This window comes from Chenopodium album, chromosome 5 (genome assembly GCF_948465745.1).
Source record: "Chenopodium album chromosome 5, dcCheAlbu1.1, whole genome shotgun sequence".
Lineage (NCBI taxonomy): Eukaryota > Viridiplantae > Streptophyta > Magnoliopsida > Caryophyllales > Amaranthaceae > Chenopodium > Chenopodium album.
In genome coordinates this window covers 36,092,175-36,102,430 of record NC_137838.1, presented here as the reverse complement: position 1 = coordinate 36,102,430, position 10,256 = coordinate 36,092,175, and the positions used below count along the sequence as shown (strand labels likewise).

Sequence of the window (10,256 nt, the reverse complement as noted above, 5' to 3'; positions counted from 1 at the left end):
AAAAGTGAATATCCAATCAGTGAAAAGAAGATATTTTTTTTCACTTTCTCTTGCCTCAATAAAGGGAGTACATAATTAGTGACTTTGTATACTAATAAGGGCGTTGTTCCTCAATCCTAGAGATCATTATAATCATCATTGTGAAATATGAGTGATCCACGCTTGCTTTAATTCAATGGTAGAACAAGCTCAAAAGTCGCTTCCATGGAGAGAAAAAGTTTGGTTCAGAGGAGAGAGAAAGGTTATGGCATAAATTAATGTTGGAGTCGGTAAGAGTTGAAAGCAAGGGTTACGGAGTAGAAATTATTGTTGGAAAATGTAAGAATAATAATTTAGTAATCAAATCAATCAAAAATGCCTTATAGATGATTGAGTAATTAGAAGGCCATAAACTAAACAACAATAATTTGTAATGTTATGTGTAATGCTTTGGTGTTATGTCTTGAATAAGGTTGATGATGTCAATTATAATCAGTTTGTGTTTAATAAGTGTTAAGTTTTCTTAAAATCGTTAGTTGAGGTTTATATGTCTTCTATTGCTAAATTAATGGAAGGAGTAATACTCTACTACTAATAATTATAATATTGGTAATAGAATAATAATAATTAGTATAATAATAATGTTTAATGTATAATCAATTGTTTAGAATGGGTTAAATAAACTAATGTTAATAATAAAGTCAATTCATGTTAGCTTCCCCTTATCCTTTTATCCTTTGTCTTAACAAAATTTCCTATCTCTTCTTCCCTCATTGTTGTTGGTGTATTCTTTATTTTCCTAAACTAATTTCCCTATTTTCCTTAAATGATCTTTCTTAATTGGTCTTTCTCGCTCTATTGCTAATTGCTCTAATTACCTTGAGTCATCTTTCTCAAGTGGCCTCTCTCTCTCTCACTCTCATTTTAGTAAGTCTTTTCCTAAGATAATTTCCCTAATTTCTTAAGTGAACTTTCTCTCTCTATTCTATGTTAATTTCCTTTATTTTTTTTTAAATGTGATCTTTCTTAATTGGCCTTTCATCTTTCCAAAGCCAATTGATCCTATTTTTATGAATGATTTTTCTTAAGTAACTTCTCACTCTTTTTCTCTCTTAAGATAATTGCCATGATTTTGTTAAGTAGTCTTTCTTGTGTGGTCTCTTTTTTCTCTCTTGCATTTTAGCAAGCCTTTTTCCCAAGCTAATTGCCCTAAATTTCTTAGGTGATCTCTCTTAAGTGGTATCCCTCACTCACTCTTTCTTAATCTCCCTTTACTAAGCTAATTGCCTTAATTTTTCTTCTAAGCTAATTGCCTTGATTTTGCTAAGTGATCTTTTTCTTAAGTGTCTTTTCTTAAGTGACTTTTCTTAAGAGATCTTTCTTTTCTTTAGTGATCTTTCTTCTTGAGTGATCTTCTTTTTCTTAAGTGATTTTTATTCCTAAGCGATATTTTTCAAGCGCTCTCTCTTCTTCTTTCTAGCATTTTAGTAACTCTTTTTCCAAAGTTAACTTTTCTTATTTTCTTAAGCGATATTTTTCTAAGTGGTCTCCGATCCCTCTTTATGTTAAGTGATCTTTCTTGGCCCTTCTCTCTCTCTTTCTTCCAACCCATCTATTTCTCGATTCCTTTCTCTCCTTCTATCTCTCCCCCTTTTATCTTTATATTTCTCTTTCTCTTCCTATATATGGTTGTACAAATAGAAATAAAAGTACATACTCATGAATCTAACATGATTCTACCATAATGGTGAACTATTATGTTAATGTGCTACTAATTAGATGACTTTTCCTTGTTCCATCTTCTAAAAGAATTTGAATCTATAAACCTTATTAAATATGGGAAGTTAGCAACAGTAATTTTTAGTGTTATTACTCTAAAACCCCTGAATTTAATGGATTACCGATTTTGCCCTTTATTGCTTTTGTGTCAGCCAGCTGTTTAACCGACCCTTGCTTCTTTCTCTCTCTATACTCTCAACTCTCAAGTCTTCTATCTTCTTCTCCTCTCACCTCTCTGTCTCTCTCTCTCCTCCCGTTTCTCCTCTCTTGTGAATTCGATTCATCCAGTTTTGGCCCGCCGTCTCCGATGCTTCCGTTCGGTCTGAGGTTGTGGTTTAATTTCCTCCATTAAAGCAGCTTCTTGAGGTAAGATCACTATCCTTTATAATCATCTAATATCAATTTTGACACTCTAGGGTAAAGCTTTTATTTTCACAGTAATTTTTTTTGTGCTACGTTTCTTGGTTAATCTTCTTAATTAAATTTCTTAAATTCGATTGATAATTCTAACTATTTCTAATTTCTTGATGAAGGAATGGTGCTGAAAATTTCAATGATTTTCGCTCTTTTCATTTTGACCCAAGAAAGGGAAAAAGAGGAGAGAAACTTCCATGAACGGCGGCGGAGGTAATGGTGGTGGCGAAGTTTCTGCCATCAATTTTATGAAGCTCATAAACTTGTAAGATATTTTCTCTCCTTCAATTTGATACGGTTGAATAGAAATATGTAAAAATTGCTCATTTCTAGAAAATTAGGATTTAATTTTTTTTCCTGGGCTTTTGCTCAAATTCTTTGATTTAGATGTTTGTTTTTTTTAATCATTTCTCGATATAGCATTTCATCGTTAATCTAATTAGGTTCTTATTGTACTTGGATTTGAAAAAAATCATCAAGTTTGTTTGAAAATTTGAACAAATTAGGGTGTATTCTTATTCTTTCTCGACTTTATACAGCCCTCAAACTAAATTCAAGCAATTGAAAAAAAATAAAATTTCTGGAAGTCTGGGGTATACACGACAGTGGAGCAGCAACTACACCAATTCCAGCTACTTGAAATTGCCGGTGATGTCCCTTGCTCACTGAGCTTGAAGTTGTTGCTTAAAATATTCGCAGGTGAGTGAATCTTTCAATCAATACCTCAAGAAAATCTCTTTTATCAACAATAACCTCGTACTCTTTCATCTCACTCCTACTGAATCTGTTAGTAAATCTAGAGTCTTCTACTTGATGATGAAGGGAGATTATAAGTACTTTGTTTGAGTTTTTTTGTTTTTTGCTGTTGAGTTATGAAATTATGAGTGATTTTTGGGGTGGGTTAATGGGTTTTGTGTGTTGGTTGTAGTTGGAAGCAACAAGAAACCAGGAATTTAATCAACGAACTCCACAATTTGTGAATATTGAACTTTTATTGATCTGTGCATTTTAGTTTATTGATTATTTTTCTCATCTTTTATTTGTAGTTGATTTGAATTCATTTTGGTGCTTACGTTGAGTGCATTTTTGGTGATTTTAAACATCAATCATTTTTTAAATTGCATTTTGGTGATTTTTGAGTCAGATTGGGTATGAGTTCTTGCGTCTAACCCCATGTTTTGATAGTGAGTATTACCGTTTATCTACTTGAGTATAATTTGGATTTCTTACTTACATATTATTTGTTTTTTACTTAAACTATACAAGCATAGTCTGATCTAAGGTAGAGAGTGGTGTGTAATGCTATTGAATTTCGAACTTAGCTTCTAGAAATTTTACACTTTTGTCTTCCCAAAAGTGGAGGTACTACTGTATGTCCTTGTGTATCTTTGTATCTTGTTTTTGCCAAAGTTAATATACTCTTTATAGAAATTATAATCTCATTTACTCTCCTATAGCTTGTTGTTTGATTAATTATGCTAATACTATGAATGATTTTGACTGTTCGACCTTTTCCAAGTAATACTATTATTTATGAACAATGAAAGCATAATCTTGTTTTACAATGTCACGTATGAAATGGATTAGAGTGCTCTATACGAATTTCAACTTATTCACCAAGGAAAAAGAACAACTTATATTATTGTATAATACAGAGTACATTTTATTAAGTCCAAAGATGAGATAAACCTGCAGGCTTTAATATTACTTGGAAAAGGTTAAGGGCTACCCCATAATACATTTCTGCTAATTATACTACCTTGTTCCTAGATGATTGATAAGATTATAGGAGCAACAGAAGCCAAAAGGAGTAGGAGAGAGATATTTTATAGTATGGACATATATAAGAATATGTTTGAGAGTGAGTGTTATAAGTGGGGCTTTTGTAAGAAGTCCGAGAGTGTTTTAAATGAGCTACTAATGATAATAGGAAACACAATCAACAAAAAGGAATGTAGCCTATGTAAGTAGTATAAATTAGTGAGGGATTGGTATTGAAATGTGGTGAAAGTATGAAATAGTTTCTTACTCCCTTTGCTCCATACCTTGTTTGCTAAGGCTATTCTCAATTTTTCCCTCAAAGGTTGGAACCCAAAGCCTCTTATCCATCTCTCTCTCTCTCTCTCTCTCTCTCCCTCTCTCTCTCATAAACGTAGGTTCGTAGCTTTGGGTGCAGCGCAATAAATAGACCGAGGGAGTGTGCTTTTTATTATATTTGCGAAATTAATGATCGGAGCTTGCAGGAAAGCTTTAGTGCCTTGTATCTTGAACCAAGGGGCATACACCTCATAATGATATGTCAGCTTTCTGTATTCTTAAGGGTATCATATAAATTTTATTTATTTAATTTTTTTGGCATTTTCTTTGTAACCTTATGTTGTTAGTATTAGGATCTTTGAGGAAGAATGTTGAAGAAGTCTCAACCTCTCAGTGTATGGAAGTACTATCTTAAAATGAATAAGAGTCTATTTAGTATGTAATTATAATTCTTAATAATCAATGACTTCCATTTTTACAATGATGCAATTTGACACGTATTCTAATGGTGTCTATCTGAAGCTGATAATTTTGACAATATGCCTGAAGTGTCAGAGATTTAATTTTTTGTATGAGGGTATTTTAGCATGTACACAGTACACTAACTATTGTTCCTTTCTTGTTTTTCTGCAGCTACTACATTGACGAGCTGGCATCTGGTTGTTCCCTTTTGCTCTCTTCATGTAGCTTTAAAGGTGAACTGTTTGAATACAAACCCTTTGAGCAAAAAGCTGTTTTGGGGTTTGGCATTCTAAATGGAATATCCGTTGGACTATTTAGTTTCAGCTGACTATTTAGTTTCAGCTTCGGTTTCAATTCTGCTGGCTTCTATCAGGTATGAAACTTGCTAATTCTTCTAATCTGTTGCATTGGTTTTTTTAGAATATACTGAAGTAGAGAAGGCTTGATGTTTTATGGGTCATTGAGGTCTGAAATCATTCCCTTTTCTTGAGTCCATATGCTCAAGGTTTGTAGTTTAAATGCTTGTATAGCATTATAGGACCTTATTTTTTTCAAAATTTTCTAGATTGGTTATGCGTTTAATCATGAATTTCGGTCCTTGTTATAAGCTGTAAAGAACTTCGCAATTTCTTGCATTTTTCTGTTAAAATATAGTTTCTGAAGTTCTTTTGTTTTGGTTTTATGTAGATGACAAAGCTTGCCATCATCCCCTGCATTGTCTTTCTGGAAACCGTCTTTTTTAAGAAGCTATTCAGGTCAGTAGTAGCAATGATAGCATCTTAATCTCTGGGTGAAGTTTGACATTTCAATTGTGATATATAGATGATTTGGCTTCCATAGTTATGAGAGAGTTTTAGTAAATATGAGTAATAATTATGAGCTTGCCTCATTTTTGTAATCAATTTGGCATGAAATTCATACAACCTCTTATCATTTCTGTCCTAGCCACTTGGTCACTTGGAAGCAAAGAAAATTTGCTAATTTACTATGATACGATCATTTTTTAGGGAATAGGCTTCCTAATTTCAGTGAAGATGCAACACTATTCATAATTTACTATGATATGATTCATTTTTTAGGGAGGAGTGGAAAACCAAAGAGGACTCATGAAAGATACATTAAGCTGCAAAAACAAGGGGAAATTGTGAGCAAGCAGAGAAATACTTGGGTAAACTCTGGGATTGTATTCTCACCTTTGCTGTCAAGTACTTCTATATTGTATTCATTGTATGTTATGTCTACACTTCTTATAGAAGCAGGAAACTCATCATGATTAAATAGGGATATTAGATGGTCATACAATTAAATAAATTGGGTTAATAATAATATCTTCAGGGTAGTTTCTAGAAATGGCATAGGAATGAGTGAGAGAAAGAGAGGGGAGGTTGTGTATATCTTTTCTTGGCATACTGCCTTAGTATCCCAAACTAATATTATTAGACTTTAGTTGTATTCTTCTACAACAATTTAATCCCATAGATAACGTGCAAGGCAAGTATTAATTGAAATCGTAAATAAAAAATATCTGATTTTGAATTCTTTGCTTGTATCATGTTGCTATTCTAATTTCTTCGTATCATGGTGCAATTTTTATTTTTATGCATTTATTGGTAGTTTGTTGAGAGCCATTTGGAAAACAAGAGTGCAAGAGGCAATGGCACAACCGGTGGAGGTGGTTCAACAGAAGTACTTGATTGTGTCAATTTATTTATCATATTTTTCAACCTTAACTGTAATATAGATTTTATTAATGTAGTATATACAATGTGTTTTCGTTATGTTAGAGAAATGACTCATTCTTTTAAAACTTAAGCTTGTTTGTTCACATAAATTTTTCAAATTGTGACTCAATGTTAGAGATAGTGATGTTCGTTTATTCGTCGTTAGTAGTATTTCAAGTTTGTTTAAGCTCTTTTTGTTTATATAAACATTCAATGCTTTAAAAGCCTTAGTAAAGTCTAGGAAATCAGATGAATTTGTTAAGTGGGTAATACTTAATCTATCACATTTAATTTATTTTCAAAAAGTAGAATTCAAAAGAGAGGTTTGGAGAAGGAAAAGCGATGTACACCCTTTATAAAGTATATATAAATTAATAACATTATAAATGTATAAATTAACATGTGCAATCATTAAAAAAAAGGTACAATATATAGAGATAATAACACAATAAATAACATTCCCCTGTTTACATACGAACCTAAGAATTATACTCATTTAGAGGTATTTGGGTAATATAAGCCTTTCAAGATAATAACACACAAAATTATCGTACACTGGTTACATATCATGTGAACCAAGCAATATAATCGTTCACATGGAACTAATTAACCTAAATCAAACTTATTACGTGCATTTTATAATCTTCAAATAACGACACGCAATTAACATCAACTAAATTATCGTACACTGGTTACATATCGCGCGCACCAACAACTAGTATTATAAAAGGTGGATATTTTTCTTGATCGTCTTCTCTCAGCCTCTTTTTCTTTCCATAGCCTACCCCTCTCTCTTTTGAATTGCTATCTCTATTTATCGGCTGCCATTTATCTCTCTTATGCCTCCCTCTTTCTCTCTTCCCGGTTCCTTTATGTCCTTCTCTCTTTCCCCTTTATCTTTATATCTTTCTTTCTCTCCCTATGGTCGTACAAACATAAAAAAAAGTACTTACTCATGAATCTAACACAATTCTACCATAATGTTAAACTTTTATGTTAAATGTGTAACTAATTAGATGACTTGTCCTTCTTCCATCTTTCAAAAGGCTTTGAAATTTTTAAAAAGCTTTGAAATTTCCCAATCCTTATCCTCGTTCCATCCTCTAAAACGCTTTGAAAATTATAGGTTGCACTTTATCCCTCTATTTTTTTCTTCCGACTCCTCTATTCCTAAGAGGCCAACTTTGGAAAGGACAATGGAAAGACCAAGTTGGGATTCTGAAGAGGCCAACTTTGGAAAGGATAATGGAAATACCAAGTTGGGGTTTTGAAGAGGCCAACTTTGGAAAGGACAATGGAAAGGCCAAGTTGGGGTTCTGAAGAGGCTAACTTTGGAAAGGACAATGGAAAGGAAAAAAAAAGAGGCTAACTTTGGAAAGGACAATGGAATGTCAGTGTAATGAAATGTCAGTGTACTGAAATGCCTGTGTAATGAAATGCCAGTATAATGAAATGCCCGTGTACTAAAATGTCAGTGCACTGAAATGTCACTTTGAATTCAAAACTAAACCAATTTGCAACTTGTTGTCGTTATAAGATTAAGAGTATGAAATGTCAGTGTAAGTTATACATTAATAAGCATGAAATGTCCGTGTAAGTTATACATTATTCTACCATAATATTAAAAATTTATGTAAAATGTGCTACTAATTAGATACTTTGTCCTTGTTCTATCTTCTAAAAGGCTTTGGATATTCTAAAAGGCAGCTTTGAAAATTTTCAATCCTTCTTATCCTTGTTCATCCCATCCTCTAAAATTCTTTGAAAATTATAGGTTGCACTTTATCCATCTCTATCTTTTCTTCTGACTCCTCTTCATTCCCTAATTTTTCTCGCTCTTTTATTCCATACCTCTCTGTTTTTATTTTCATGTCCTACACCATTTCTCTTTTGAATCGCTATCTCTATCTTATGGCTGTCGTTTCTCTTTCTTCCAACCGTTATTTTTCCCGGTTCCTTTTTGTTCATCTTTCTATCCCCCTTTATATCTTTCTTTCTCTCCTTATTGTTGTGCAAACAAAAAAAAAAACAGTATTTACTCATGAATCTAACACAATTCTACAATACTATCACTTCTGCCTTATTTATAGTAATTGTCAAACTTACAACCTAAAGCTTCATTACTAATATTCGATTATCCACAACCAAATCCATGTAGGCTACCTTCCTTTTGAAGCCTCAAGCCATTCTTTATTCCATCTAGATCCTCCCAGTTTTTTCCATGCTGATTTGCAATCATAAAAAAACATGGACTTCTTAGAAAATTCCTTTTTCCCGAAGTTTGTGGTTTCCCCAAGAGTCTTGTTTTTTTACTGTCCTTTCCAAGGTGGCCTCTTCAGAAACCTAACCTAATGAATACCTAGATTTCTTATCAGAATCCCATGAAGATTGAGATTGCCTCTCTCCTCTTTTAGCATCCCAGTTTTTCAAGCCGTCTTCACCGACACTTTCAACACTATTCATTAGTTGTCTCCAAGAGGATTTTGCATTGTTATCTTTCTTATGAAAGTTCCAACTTCCAGACCCACCAACTCCACTTTCCTTCTCTGACTTTCAGCTACCTGCAACTTCATGCCCAGGCATGTCTTCCTTTCAATCCCTCAAGAGCTGGAAACACATCTCCATTGGCTTTTTCAGTGCCATAGCAATAAGGACTTGTATTACAATTTTCCTTGATAGATTTCCATCCATCAACAATACTTTCATTGTTCTTATCTTAAAGAATTTGGTTTCCCCCAAGAATCTTGTTTTTCACTGTCCTTTCTAAAGTTGGCCTCTTCAGAACCCTAACCTAATGAATACCCAAATTTATAATTAAAATCCCATGAAGATCGAGACTTTCCCTCTCCTAGCTTTTTAGTATCCTAGTCACTCAGACCGTCTTCATCGACACTTTCAGCATTACTCTTTGGTTGTCTCCAAGAGGTTCTTGCATTGTTCTCTTTCTTCTAAAAGTCCCAACATCCAGATCCACCAACTCCACTTTCCTTCTCTGATTTCTAACTACATGCAGCTTCATGCTTGCGGCTTGCCTTCTATTCAATCCTCCAATAGATAGAAATACCATTGATGACAGGCTAAAGTCGTATCATCCAATCAAAAGTAATTCCTAAATCCTAACTAATGCAGATAGGGAAGTAGGGTCGAATCCACAGGGAAATTGGTCTTTCTATTCCTAATTAATTGAAGCAATCTAAATTATTAAGTAACCAATTTATTATTAAAAAGTGGAACTAAACAATTAGGAGTAAAAGTGGGAAGGAATAAAAGTAGGAAGAAAATCAAGGAATAAAGGCTTAGGGCATAGGTTCACCAATAAATAATATTCTAGGGTAAAACATAACAATCAATCAACGATGCATCAATTAATCAGATCATAAAGGGTTTTCGCTACGTATTACAATCACAAAATTAATCTACCGGTATTAAATCTCATCTCTCGAATCTCGACTTAACCATTTATAAATTATCATGCCTATTGAAACTAGACCTAAATATCAATTCTTATCTCTCGAATCTCGAATCAATATTGTCAAACTCATGCATAAAAGATCAGGCCTAATCTAGTCACAGAGCATTAAATCAATTAATAGGAAATTAATCTAGCATTGATAATCAACAACAATAAATTACCCCTTCATATTATTTAAGGATCCCCATAAACCCTAAAAATAAAACTACCCAGACATAATTAAATATAAACTAAACAAAGCAATTAAAGGAGACATGATGAAAGAAATAAAGTAAATAACTGAGATTATAGTAGAAGAAATCGTTACCAAAGTAATCAGAATTAAGAAGTTGAATTAAGAACAAAGTTGTAGAGAGAGAAACTAATCAAAAACTAAGTAGAGAGAGAAAGTC

The 10,256-nt window shown here is 33.0% G+C and overlaps 1 long non-coding RNA gene across 2 annotated transcripts; it reads left to right on the top strand.

Moving 5' to 3' along the window:
• Positions 1-1,972: 1,972 nt before the first annotated feature.
• On the top strand, positions 1,973-6,483 carry LOC145630677 (uncharacterized). Of its 2 annotated transcripts, XR_014112174.1 has the most exons (7): positions 1,973-2,124; positions 2,292-2,437; positions 2,712-2,871; positions 4,843-5,044; positions 5,359-5,426; positions 5,751-5,839; positions 6,286-6,483. It is a non-coding gene; the product is annotated as an uncharacterized LOC145630677 (long non-coding RNA). The 2 variants fall into 2 exon arrangements; XR_014112173.1 differs by having other exon boundaries at positions 5,751-6,483.
• Positions 6,484-10,256: the final 3,773 nt, after the last annotated feature.